The sequence below is a fragment of the Cryptomeria japonica genome, unplaced genomic scaffold, assembly GCF_030272615.1.
Source record: "Cryptomeria japonica unplaced genomic scaffold, Sugi_1.0 HiC_scaffold_42, whole genome shotgun sequence".
NCBI classification, from domain to species: Eukaryota; Viridiplantae; Streptophyta; class Pinopsida; order Cupressales; family Cupressaceae; genus Cryptomeria; species Cryptomeria japonica.
The window spans coordinates 459,841-470,000 of record NW_026728864.1 but is presented as its reverse complement, the minus strand read 5'-3'; the positions used below and the strand labels follow the sequence as shown (position 1 = coordinate 470,000).

Genomic DNA, 10,160 nt, shown 5'->3' with positions numbered 1-10,160 from the left:
CATCAAAGGTGCGCACCTCGCTGCCCACCTTGGTGTGCTCTGAGGTGCGCACCCGGGAGCGCTACGAAGTGTGCTCCAAGGTGCGGCGTGCACGTTGTCGGAGCCCGGTTTGCCCCGGGTGCGCACCTCGCCTGCACCTTGGCCGGGGTGGGCACCTTGGCTGGGTTTGCCCAGGGTGCGCTCCGAAGCGGGGTTACTGGAGCGCCCCCTCTTTTTTTGTCAGAGCGTTTGGTGGGGTTTCTCGCATTGGCTCTTCCCAGGCCCGGTTGTTGGGTGCGCTCCCACCCTGGCGCGCGCGAAGTTGGAAGTTGGGTTAATTGCCCGGGCGCGCACCTTCGCCAGGGTGGGCACCTTGGTGCGCACACCTTGGCTGGGCTGCGCACCAGGGCGGGCTCAAGATGGCACCAGCATTCCCTTTTTCTCACTATCTTTCAAAACGGAAATTTTAAAATCTCGTTTTTTTTTTGCCTTTTATGGAAATTAGTGAAGGCATCGCATCAAAGGTGCGCACCTCGCTGCCCACCTTGGTGTGCTCCGAGGTGTCCACCACGGTGCGCTCCGAGGTGTCCACCACGGTGCGCAACGCCGGTGCGAACCCGGGAGCGCCCCGATGTGTGCTCCAAGGTGCGGCGTGCACGAAGTCGGACCCCGGTTTGCCCCGGGTGCGCACCTCGCGTGCACCTTGGTGCGCACACCTTGGCTGGGTTGCGCGGCCTGGTGGGCACCATGGTGCGCACCAAGGAGCGCTCCGAAGTGTGCTCCAAGGTGCGGCGTGCACGAAGTCGGAGCCCGGTTTGCCCCGGGTACGCACCTCGCGTGCACCTTCGCCGGGGTGGGCACCTCGGCTGGGTTGCGCGCCCTGGTGCGCACCAAGGAGCGCTCCGAAGTGTGCTCCAAGGTGCGGCGTGCACGAAGTCGGAGCCCGGTTTGCCCCGGGTGCGCACCTTCGCCGCGGTGCGCACCATGGCGTGCACGAAGTCGGAGCCCGGTTTGCCCCGGGTGCGCACCTCGCGTGCACCTTCGGCGGGGTTGCGCGCCCTGGTGCGCACCAAGGAGCGCTCCGAAGTGTGCTCCAAGGTGCGGCGTGCACGAAGTCGGAGCCCGGTTTGCCCCGGGTGCGCACCTCGCGTGCACCTTCGCCAGGGTGGGCACCTCGGTGCGCACACCTTCTCAATGTTTTCTTGCCTTTTCTGGAAATTGGTGAAGGCAGCGCATCAAAGGTGCGCACCTCGGTGTGCTCCGAGGTGCGAACCCGAGAGCGCTCCGAGGTGCCCACGAAGTCGAAAGTCGGGTTAATTGCATTGTTTTCCCCGGGTGCGCTCCGAGGTGCGCAACATCGGCGCGCACCAAGGAGGGCTCCGAAGTGTGCTCCAAGGTGCGCACGATGGCGTGCACCTCTGGTGCGCACGATTCGGAGCTCGGTTTGACCGGGGTGCGCACACCTTGGCTGGGTTGCGCACCTTTTGTGCGCTCCAAGGTGCGCACGAAGTCGGAGCTCGGTTTGCCCCGGGTGCGCACCTTCGCCAGGGTGCGCACCTTGATGCGCACGCCTTGGCTGGGCTGCGCACCTTGGTGGGCGCCATGGTGCGCACCTTTCGTGCGCTCCAAGGTGCGCACGAAGTCGGAGCTCGGTTTGCCCCGGGTGCGCACCTTGGTGGGCGCCATGGTGCACTCCGAGGTGCCCAAGATTGGTGCGCACCAAGGAGCGCTCCGAAGTGCGCTCCAAGGTGCGCGCGAAGTCGAAAGTTGGGTTAATTGTCCGGTTTGCCTCGGGTGCGCACCTTGCGTGCACCTTCGCCAGGGTGGGCGCCTTGGTGCGCACACCTTGGCTGGGCTGCGCACACCTTGGCACCCGCGTTTCCTTCATTTTAAATTTTTTTTTTTTACAATCTCTCAAGTGGGAAATTCTATAATCTCAACTTTTTTTGCCTTTTCAGGAAACTTTTGAATGGAGCGCATCATTGGTGCGCTCCGAAGTGTGCTCCAAAGCTCTCTCCAGCTGCGTGCACCTGCCCCGGCCGCGCACCCGGCCCCGCCCAGCTTCGCTCACCTGTCCCGGGCGTCTGGTGCGGAACCTTAGAGTAAGAAACATCACCGTGCACCTTGGCCAACGTGCGCGACTCGACCGAGCGCGCACTGGCCGAGGTGCACACCGATTTCACCTGGGTGCGCGCGCAGCACCTCGGGCGCACCGGGGTGCGCGCACAACGCCCGGGTTGCACCGTGGCCTGTGTGCTCGGGGCGCCTCGGGTGCGCGCTCGGTGTCGCCCCCGCGCGCGCGGTAGTGCGGGCAGCGCACCCCGGCCCGGCCCGGCCCCGACGAGAACGCAAACGGGCAAAAGGTTTATTCAAATAGCATTGCGACGCCCGGCGAAAAACTAAAAAAGGGTGCAACACCGGGACTTCCCGGGAGGTCACCCATCCCAGTACTACTCCGGCCCAAGCGCGCTTAACTGCGGAGTTCTGATGGGATCCGGTGCACTAACGCTGGTATGATCGCACCCGTTATGAGCTTGTCGCAGTGTGTACTTAGCAAACCGCGACCCACGTGCGAATCCACCCCGGCCACCCACCCCCGTCGAGGTGCACACCCTCCCTCGCGAAGTGCGCCCCGTTCGCCAAGTGTGAGCCCTGCCCGGGTGCGCGCACCTTGCTAGGGCGTCGGGTGTGCACCCGGCCCGGCCTACGTGCGTGCACCTGGAGGGGGCGTCGTGTGCGTGCAGTGTCCCGTCTGCAACGCGGTGCCCACACACCACCTCGGGCGCAACGACCTGCGCTCACATGTGGGCCGAGTGCACCTTGGTGCATGTTCGGGGCGCCTCGGGTGCACGCTCGATCTTGCCCCGGTGCACCAAGGCGCTCGGTTTGCCCCGGGTGCGCACTTGGTGCAAGGTGGGCACCCAAAATAGGGATCAAGCACCAAAACACAAGTTTCGGGATGCAAAATGGGACCCAAGGACCACAAATGCGTTCCAAGACCCATGATGGGTCCACGAGAACAAAAATGTGTTCCGAGACTTAATAAACAAATATTGGGTTTTAGGAGAAGAAACATGCTCTGATGCCCAAAACGAGAATCGACCCCGAAAAGGCCACAGGCCAAAAGTGGGATGCGAGACAAAAAAAAATGGGACCCGAGGACCAAAATTGGGTTCCCAGGTCGAAGACAGGGCAACCGGACAAGAAACGACCTCTAAGGCTCGAAATGAGTCCCGACGACTAAAACTTGACAAGAAGCACCCATCAGGCACCCAACTCGACACCCATGGGATGCCGACCCACCCGGGCTTCCACCTAGCACACCTTGGCACCCACCCACCCTCGCACCCAACCTCGCACCCAACTTAGCACCTTTGAACCCACATTGGCACTCACCCTGACCCTGGCACCTTGGAACCCACATTGGCACTCACCTTGACCCTGGCACCCACCTTTGCACTCACCTTGGGACCCACCCTGGCTCCCACCTCGGCACCCACCCAGACACCCACCTTGGTTCCTTGGCACCCACCTTGGATCCTTGGCACCCACCCCGACACCCACCTTGGCACGCAACTTGGCTACTTGCCACCCACCTTGGCTCCTTGACGCCCACCCCGACAACCACCCCGTGACCTACCCTGGCTAGGGTTGGTGCACACCCACCCTGGTGCCCACCTTGGCACCCACCCTATGACCCACCTTGGCACGCACCTTAGTACCCACCCCGTTACCCACCCTAGGACCCACCCCGTGACCCACCTTGGCCAGGGTGGGTGCCTTGGTGCGCACAACTTGCCTGGGCTGCACACCAGGGCGGGCTCAAGATGGCACCCGCGTTCCGTTTTTTTCACTATCTTTCAAAACGGAAATTTTAAAATCTCATTTTTTTCTTTTTTTTGCCTTTTCTGGAAATTAGTGAAGGCAGCGCATCAAAGGTGCGCAATGCTGGTGCGAACCCGGGAGCGCTCCGATGTGTGCTCCAAGGTGCGGCGTGCACGAAGTCCGAGCCCGGTTTGCCCCGGGTGCGCACCTCGCGTGCACCTTCGCCGGGGTGAGCACCTTGGCTGGGTTGCGCGCCCTGGTGCGTACCAAGGAGCGCTCTGAAGTGTGCTCCAAGGTGCGGCGTGCACGAAGTCGGAGCCCGGTTTGCCCCGGGTGTGCACCTCGGGTGCGCACCTCGCGTGCACCTTCGCTGCGGTGGGCACCTTGGCTGGGTTGCGCGCCTTGGTGGGCACCATGCAGTGCACGAAGTCGGAGCCCGGTTTGCCCCGGGCGCGCACCTCCGCCAGGGTGGGCACCTTGGTGCGCACAACTTGCCTGGGCTGCGCATCAGGAAGGGCTCAAGATGGCACCCGCGTTCCGTTTTTTTCACTATCTTTCAGAACGGAAATTTTAAAATATCGTTTTTTTTTGCCTTTTCTGGAAATTAGTGAAGGCAGCGCATCAAAGGTGCGCAACGCTGGTGCGAACCTGGGAGCGCTCCGATGTGTGCTCCAAGGTGCGGCGTGCACGAAGTCGGAGCCCGGTTTGCCTCGGGTGCGCCCTGGTGGGCACCATGGTGCGCACCAAGGAGCGCTCCGAAGTGTGCTCCAAGGTGCGGCCTGCACGAAGTCGGAGCCCGGTTTGCCCCGGGTGTGCACCTCGGGTGGGCACCTTGGTGCGCATGCCTTGCCTGGGCTGCGCACCAGGGCGGGCTCAAGATGGCACCCGCGTTCCTTTTTTTTCACTATCTTTCAAAACGGAAATTTTAAAATCTCATTTTTTTTTGCCTTTTTCTGGAAATTAGTGAAGGCAGCGCATCAAAGGTGCGCACCTCGCTGCCCACCACGGTGCGCAACGCCGGTGGGCACCCGGGAGTGCTTCGAAGTGTGCTCCAAGGTGCTGCGTGCACGTTGTCGGAGCCCGGTTTGCCCCGGGTGCGCACCTCGCGTGCACCTTCGTCGGGGTGGGCACCTTGGCTTGGTTTTCCCCGGCTGCGCTCCGAAGCGGGGTTATTGGAGCGCCGCCTCTTTTTTTGTCGGAGCGTTTGGTGGGGTTTCTCGCATTGGCTCTTCCGAGGCCCGGTTGCCACCCTGGCGCGCACGAAGTCGGAAGTAGGGTTAATTGCCCGGGTGCGCACCTTTGCCAGGGTGGCACCTTACCTGGGCTGCGCACCAGGGCGGGCTCAAGATGGCACGCGCGTTCCGTTTTTTTCACTATCTTTCAAAACGGAAATTTTAAAATCTCCTTTTTTTTTTCCCTTTTCTGGAAATTAGTGAAGGCAGCGCATCAAAGGTGCGCACCTCGCTGCCCACCTTGGTGTGCTCTGAGGTGCGCACCCGGGAGCGCTACGAAGTGTGCTCCAAGGTGCGGCGTGCACGTTGTCGGAGCCCGGTTTGCCCCGGGTGCGCACCTCGCCTGCACCTTGGCCGGGGTGGGCACCTTGGCTGGGTTTGCCCAGGGTGCGCTCCGAAGCGGGGTTACTGGAGCGCCCCCTCTTTTTTTGTCAGAGAGTTTGGTGGGGTTTCTCGCATTGGCTCTTCCCAGGCCCGGTTGTTGGGTGCGCTCCCACCCTGGCGCGCGCGAAGTTGGAAGTTGGGTTAATTGCCCGGGCGCGCACCTTCGCCAGGGTGGGCACCTTGGTGCGCAAACCTTGGCTGGGCTGCGCACCAGGGCGGGCTCAAGATGGCACCAGCATTCCCTTTTTCTCACTATCTTTCAAAACGGAAATTTTAAAATCTCGTTTTTTTTTTGCCTTTTATGGAAATTAGTGAAGGCATCGCATCAAAGGTGCGCACCTCGCTGCCCACCTTGGTGTGCTCCGAGGTGCCCACCACGGTGCGCAACGCCGGTGCGAACCCGGGAGCGCCCCGATGTGTGCTCCAAGGTGCGGCGTGCACGAAGTCGGACCCCGGTTTGCCCCGGGTGCGCACCTCGCGTGCACCTTGGTGCGCACACCTTGGCTGGGTTGCGCGGCCTGGTGGGCACCATGGTGCGCACCAAGGAGCGCTCCGAAGTGTGCTCCAAGGTGCGGCGTGCACGAAGTCGGAGCCCGGTTTGCCCCGGGTGCGCACCTTCGCCGCGGTGGGCACCATGGCGTGCACGAAGTCGGAGCCCGGTTTGCCCCGGGTGCGCACCTCGCGTGCACCTTCGCCGGGGTGGGCACCTCGGCTGGGTTGCGCGCCCTGGTGCGCACCAAGGAGCGCTCTGAAGTGTGCTCCAAGGTGCGGCGTGCACGAAGTCGGAGCCCGGTTTGCCCCGGGTGTGCACCTCGCGTGCACCTTCGCTGCGGTGGGCACCTTGGCTGGGTTGCGCGCCTTGGTGGGCACCATGCAGTGCACGAAGTCGGAGCCCGGTTTGCCCCGGGCGCGCACCTCTGCCAGGGTGGGCACCTTGGTGCGCACAACTTGCCTGGGCTGCGCACCAGGAAGGGCTCAAGATGGCACCCGCGTTCCGTTTTTTTCACTATCTTTCAGAACGGAAATTTTAAAATATCGTTTTTTTTTGCCTTTTCTGGAAATTAGTGAAGGCAGCGCATCAAAGGTGCGCAACGCTGGTGCGAACCTGGGAGCGCTCCGATGTGTGCTCCAAGGTGCGGCGTGCACGAAGTCGGACCCCGGTTTGCCCCGGGTGCGCACCTCGCGTGCACCTTGGTGCGCACACCTTGGCTGGGTTGCGCGCCCTGGTGGGCACCATGGTGCGCACCAAGGAGCGCTCCGAAGTGTGCTCCAAGGTGCGGCGTGCACGAAGTCGGAGCCCGGTTTGCCCCGGGTGCGCACCTCGCGTGCACCTTCGCCGCGGTGGGCACCATGGCGTGCACGAAGTCGGAGCCCGGTTTGCCCCGGGTGCGCACCTCGCGTGCACCTTCGCCGGGGTGGGCACCTTAGTGTGCAGACCTTGGCTGGGTTGCGCGCCCTGGTGGGCACCATGGTGCGCACCAAGGAGCGCTCCGAAGTGTGCTCCAAGGTGCGGCCTGCACGAAGTCGGAGCCCGGTTTGCCCCGGGTGTGCACCTCGGGTGGGCACCTTGGTGCGCATGCCTTGCCTGGGCTGCGCACCAGGGCGGGCTCAAGATGGCACCCGCGTTCCTTTTTTTTCACTATCTTTCAAAACGGAAATTTTAAAATCTCATTTTTTTTTGCCTTTTTCTGGAAATTAGTGAAGGCAGCGCATCAAAGGTGCGCACCTCGCTGCCCACCACGGTGCGCAACGCCGGTGGGCACCCGGGAGTGCTTCGAAGTGTGCTCCAAGGTGCTGCGTGCACGTTGTCGGAGCCCGGTTTGCCCCGGGTGCGCACCTCGCGTGCACCTTCGTCGGGGTGGGCACCTTGGCTGGGTTTGCCCCGGCTGCGCTCCGAAGCGGGGTTATTGGAGCGCCGCCTCTTTTTTTGTCGGAGCGTTTGGTGGGGTTTCTCGCATTGGCTCTTCCGAGGCCCGGTTGCCACCCTGGCGCGCACGAAGTCGGAAGTAGGGTTAATTGCCCGGGTGCGCACCTTTGCCAGGGTGGGCACCTTACCTGGGCTGCGCACCAGGGCGGGCTCAAGATGGCACGCGCGTTCCGTTTTTTTCACTATCTTTCAAAACGGAAATTTTAAAATCTCCTTTTTTTTTTGCCTTTTCTGGAAATTAGTGAAGGCAGCGCATCAAAGGTGCGCACCTCGCTGCCCACCTTGGTGTGCTCTGAGGTGCGCACCCGGGAGCGCTACGAAGTGTGCTCCAAGGTGCGGCGTGCACGTTGTCGGAGCCCGGTTTGCCCCGGGTGCGCACCTCGCCTGCACCTTGGCCGGGGTGGGCACCTTGGCTGGGTTTGCCCAGGGTGCGCTCCGAAGCGGGGTTACTGGAGCGCCCCCTCTTTTTTTGTCAGAGCGTTTGGTGGGGTTTCTCGCATTGGCTCTTCCCAGGCCCGGTTGTTGGGTGCGCTCCCACCCTGGCGCGCGCGAAGTTGGAAGTTGGGTTAATTGCCCGGGCGCGCACCTTCGCCAGGGTGGGCACCTTGGTGCGCACACCTTGGCTGGGCTGCGCACCAGGGCGGGCTCAAGATGGCACCAGCATTCCCTTTTTCTCACTATCTTTCAAAACGGAAATTTTAAAATCTCGTTTTTTTTTTGCCTTTTATGGAAATTAGTGAAGGCATCGCATCAAAGGTGCGCACCTCGCTGCCCACCTTGGTGTGCTCCGAGGTGCCCACCACGGTGCGCAACGCCGGTGCGAACCCGGGAGCGCCCCGATGTGTGCTCCAAGGTGCGGCGTGCACGAAGTCGGACCCCGGTTTGCCCCGGGTGCGCACCTCGCGTGCACCTTGGTGCGCACACCTTGGCTGGGTTGCGCGGCCTGGTGGGCACCATGGTGCGCACCAAGGAGCGCTCCGAAGTGTGCTCCAAGGTGCGGCGTGCACGAAGTCGGAGCCCGGTTTGCCCCGGGTACGCACCTCGCGTGCACCTTCGCCGGGGTGGGCACCTCGGCTGGGTTGCGCGCCCTGGTGCGCACCAAGGAGCGCTCCGAAGTGTGCTCCAAGGTGCGGCGTGCACGAAGTCGGAGCCCGGTTTGCCCCGGGTGCGCACCTTCGCCGCGGTGCGCACCATGGCGTGCACGAAGTCGGAGCCCGGTTTGCCCCGGGTGCGCACCTCGCGTGCACCTTCGGCGGGGTTGCGCGCCCTGGTGGGCACCATGGTGCGCACCAAGGAGCGCTCCGAAGTGTGCTCCAAGGTGCGGCGTGCACGAAGTCGGAGCCCGGTTTGCCCCGGGTGCGCACCTCGCGTGCACCTTCGGCGGGGTTGCGCGCCCTGGTGGGCACCATGGTGCGCACCAAGGAGCGCTCCGAAGTGTGCTCCAAGGTGCGGCGTGCACGAAGTCGGAGCCCGGTTTGCCCCGGGTGCGCACCTCGCGTGCACCTTCGCCGCGGTGGGCACCATGGCGTGCACGAAGTCGGAGCCCGGTTTGCCCCGGGTGCGCACCTCGCGTGCACCTTCGCCGGGGTGGGCACCTCGGCTGGGTTGCGCGCCCTGGTGCGCACCAAGGAGCGCTCCGAAGTGTGCTCCAAGGTGCGGCGTGCACGAAGTCGGAGCCCGGTTTGCCCCGGGTGCGCACCTCGCGTGCACCTTCGCCAGGGTGGGCACCTCGGTGCGCACACCTTCTCAATGTTTTCTTGCCTTTTCTGGAAATTGGTGAAGGCAGCGCATCAAAGGTGCGCACCTCGGTGTGCTCCGAGGTGCGAACCCGAGAGCGCTCCGAGGTGCCCACGAAGTCGAAAGTCGGGTTAATTGCATTGTTTTCCCCGGGTGCGCTCCGAGGTGCGCAACATCGGCGCGCACCAAGGAGGGCTCCGAAGTGTGCTCCAAGGTGCGCACGATGGCGTGCACCTCTGGTGCGCACGATTCGGAGCTCGGTTTGACCGGGGTGCGCACACCTTGGCTGGGTTGCGCACCTTTTGTGCGCTCCAAGGTGCGCACGAAGTCGGAGCTCGGTTTGCCCCGGGTGCGCACCTTCGCCAGGGTGCGCACCTTGATGCGCACGCCTTGGCTGGGCTGCGCACCTTGGTGGGCGCCATGGTGCGCACCTTTCGTGCGCTCCAAGGTGCGCACGAAGTCGGAGCTCGGTTTGCCCCGGGTGCGCACCTTGGTGGGCGCCATGGTGCACTCCGAGGTGCCCAAGATTGGTGCGCACCAAGGAGCGCTCCGAAGTGCGCTCCAAGGTGCGCGCGAAGTCGAAAGTTGGGTTAATTGTCCGGTTTGCCTCGGGTGCGCACCTTGCGTGCACCTTCGCCAGGGTGGGCGCCTTGGTGCGCACACCTTGGCTGGGCTGCGCACACCTTGGCACCCGCGTTTCCTTCATTTTAAATTTTTTTTTTTTACAATCTCTCAAGTGGGAAATTCTATAATCTCAACTTTTTTTGCCTTTTCAGGAAACTTTTGAATGGAGCGCATCATTGGTGCGCTCCGAAGTGTGCTCCAAAGCTCTCTCCAGCTGCGTGCACCTGCCCCGGCCGCGCACCCGGCCCCGCCCAGCTTCGCTCACCTGTCCCGGGCGTCTGGTGCGGAACCTTAGAGTAAGAAACATCACCGTGCACCTTGGCCAACGTGCGCGACTCGACCGAGCGCGCACTGGCCGAGGTGCACACCGATTTCACCTGGGTGCGCGCGCAGCACCTCGGGCGCACCGGGGTGCGCGCACAACGCCCGGGTTGCACCGTGGCCTGTGTGCT

The 10,160-nt window shown here is 63.1% G+C and overlaps 1 non-coding gene across 1 annotated transcript; it reads right to left on the bottom strand.

Moving 5' to 3' along the window:
• Positions 1-2,385: 2,385 nt before the first annotated feature.
• LOC131862396 (5S ribosomal RNA) lies at positions 2,386-2,504 on the bottom strand. The gene has a single exon (XR_009361412.1). It is a non-coding gene; the product is annotated as a 5S ribosomal RNA (ribosomal RNA).
• Positions 2,505-10,160: the final 7,656 nt, after the last annotated feature.